Below are 2,803 nucleotides of genomic sequence, written 5' to 3'. Positions count from 1 at the left end.
ATCTACAATTACTTACCTCTCAGCAGCCAGGTAACTTTTTTCTACTTTATATTAAATTCCTAAATTTATTTAAATAAATTGTGCTATTTGTTATCTGTTGAAAGTCCATACAATTTTGACTTATAAAAGTCTTAAAATGATTAATTGGTTGTCTAATTCTTTGTTTAGACTAGAAGTTTTTGATTGTATTTTATTTTTTCATTTACGTTTATGAATGTACCCGTGATGTATGAATGTACCCATGATGTATGTAGGTATCTAATTGTGCTGTCAAATGATATTACTTTAAAAAGGATGATAGTTCAATTAGTTGATTAGATTTAAGTTTTACTGGATGATCTCAACTTGTTCATTCTTATCACAAATTTACATGTAAGTCAACGATTGATATTTATTTGATTCTTCATTAGTTTATGTTGTGATTAAGCTCAATTTCGAGTACTTATGTTGCTCGATTGATTCTGTAGCGTTTAAGATGTACGTTTTTATAAATAATGCACACCAATGTTTTATCTCAATGAAATTTACTGAATGGGTAAATGATACGGAGTAGGTTTCTTTATATTTTTGTTTATAATCATGTTTGATGTATATGTATGTGTGTATGAGATTTGCAAGTTTTAAATGCCATATATTTTATAGATGACTTGAGCAAGTGTGATATGATTGGGTGATACCTGATGAATGATAATAGCTTTTAGTTCACTTGTTTTCTTCTATAGAGCTATCGCAAGTTGGCATGTGAGTTTATCATTGTGAAATTGTGATTATAGTTGATGTAGTTAATGATAATATGTTGAACTTTTATTTATGCTTTGTGCTGGACAATTTGTTGTAAAGTAGATGAAAAATGATCTAGTTATGATTATAATAGTATCGTTACTGTGTATGTATCGTTTTTTTCTTTCTAGGTAGTGATTATGAATGACAGACCCATTCGCTGAGGAAAATGCTGAGGACTCGTATGCCGGGTCAATAAAAGGATACGTTCATATACGTATACAGTGCAGCGAAATGGTAGAAAATGCCTGACAACTGTTCAAGGTTTAAAAAAGAGTTCAACGAGAACACCCACCTTTTTAAAAGGTACTTAACAATACTAGCATACATACAATTAACGAATTCAATACTACATCTATACTACATCTATACTACCTACACTAAAATTCATATTTAGATAGCAAAAAAATAAATTAGAAAAAAAAAACTCATTGGGACTTGTGTTTCTCTTATGTACTTCTGTTATGTGTGATTTGACCTAGATTAACCGTCTATAGGTTAAGAATTCAAATCGAACAAGTTCAAAACACTTTTGATTTTAGATTAATATGCATAAAAATGATAATTGTTTTATTTTTTATTTTTTATTTTAGATTAATATGCATAAAAATGCTCTCTGAATATATATTTTTATAAGCCAAAATCATTCGAAATCGTTCAAAAATTGATGATGAATGATAATAATCGTGATGAATGATAAATTTATCATTCATCAAAACGAGTGATGAATGATAAATTATCATTCATCACCGATTTTTATTATTCATCATTCTTTTTTCTCATTCATCGTATTTTTTTTATCATTCATTTTTTTTCTTATTCATCATGGTTTTTTTATCATTCTTTATTGATCATTTATCATCTATTTATATTATTCATTGGATATTTTTATTATTCATCGAGTATTTTTATCATTCATCGGGTATTTTTATCATTCATCGGGTATTTTTATCGTTCATCATGTTCTTTTATCATTTTTCGCTTATCATTCATCAGCTATCTTTATCATTTACTGCTTATTTTTATCATTCATCAGATATTTTTTTATCATCTATCACGTTCTTTTATCATTCATCATTTACCATCCATCAGCTACTTTTATCATTCATTTGATATTTTTATCAATTATCGGGTATTTTGATGAATGATAAATTCTTGATGAATAATTCTGTTTTTTGATAAATGAGAAGTGTTTGATGATTGATAGCATTATGATGAATAATAATCGTTTTTCGATAAAAGATAAGTGTTTTTTATATGAATGACAACAATTAGATGAATGATAATTGTTTGATAATTGGGCATTTGGTCTAGTGGTATGATTCTCGCTTTTGGTGCGGGAGGTCTCGAGTTCAATTCTCGGAATGCCCCATTTTTTATAAAAGTAATCATGATAACGGTTTGATGAATGATAATGGTTTGATGAATGATAACATTTTGAAGCACGATAATTTTTTTGTGATGAATGATAATTGTTTCCTTTTGAATGATAACATTTTTGACTTATAATTGACATGTGATTGTTACTAAAACTTTTATCATTTATCATATTTTTTTCTCATTCATCTTATTTTTATATCATTCATCAGTTTTTTTTATCATTCATCATATTTTCATAAATGATAACTGTTTAATGAATGATAATTTAGATGAATGATTACTTTTTTCTGGTGAATGATAATTTTTTTCTGATGAATGATAATTGTTGATTTTATGAATCATAAGTGTTTGATGAATGATAATTGTTTGATGAATGCTAATTATTTTAATGAATGATAATCATTTTGTGATGAATTGTTATTGCTTTCTTATAAATAATAACTGCTTAAAAAATGATAACTATTCGATGAAATATAACGTAGATAAATGATAGTTTTTTCAGATGAATGATAATTGTTGCTTTTATGAATCATAACTGTTTAATAAATGATAATTGTTTGATGAATGATAATTGTTTTTCGATGAATGATAAATGTTTTAATGATTGATAATCATTCTATGATGAATGATTATTGTTTTCTGA

General features: G+C 26.3%; 1 non-coding gene across 1 annotated transcript; it reads left to right on the top strand.

Annotated features, from left to right (window-relative positions):
* Window positions 1-2,079: 2,079 nt before the first annotated feature.
* On the top strand, window positions 2,080-2,151 carry TRNAQ-UUG (transfer RNA glutamine (anticodon UUG)). The gene has a single exon. It is a non-coding gene; the product is annotated as a tRNA-Gln (tRNA).
* Window positions 2,152-2,803: the final 652 nt, after the last annotated feature.

Source organism: Rutidosis leptorrhynchoides, chromosome 4 (genome assembly GCF_046630445.1).
Source record: "Rutidosis leptorrhynchoides isolate AG116_Rl617_1_P2 chromosome 4, CSIRO_AGI_Rlap_v1, whole genome shotgun sequence".
Taxonomy (NCBI): Eukaryota; Viridiplantae; Streptophyta; class Magnoliopsida; order Asterales; family Asteraceae; genus Rutidosis; species Rutidosis leptorrhynchoides.
Note: the sequence above shows the minus strand (reverse complement) of the source record. Positions and strands in the feature narration are given on the sequence as shown.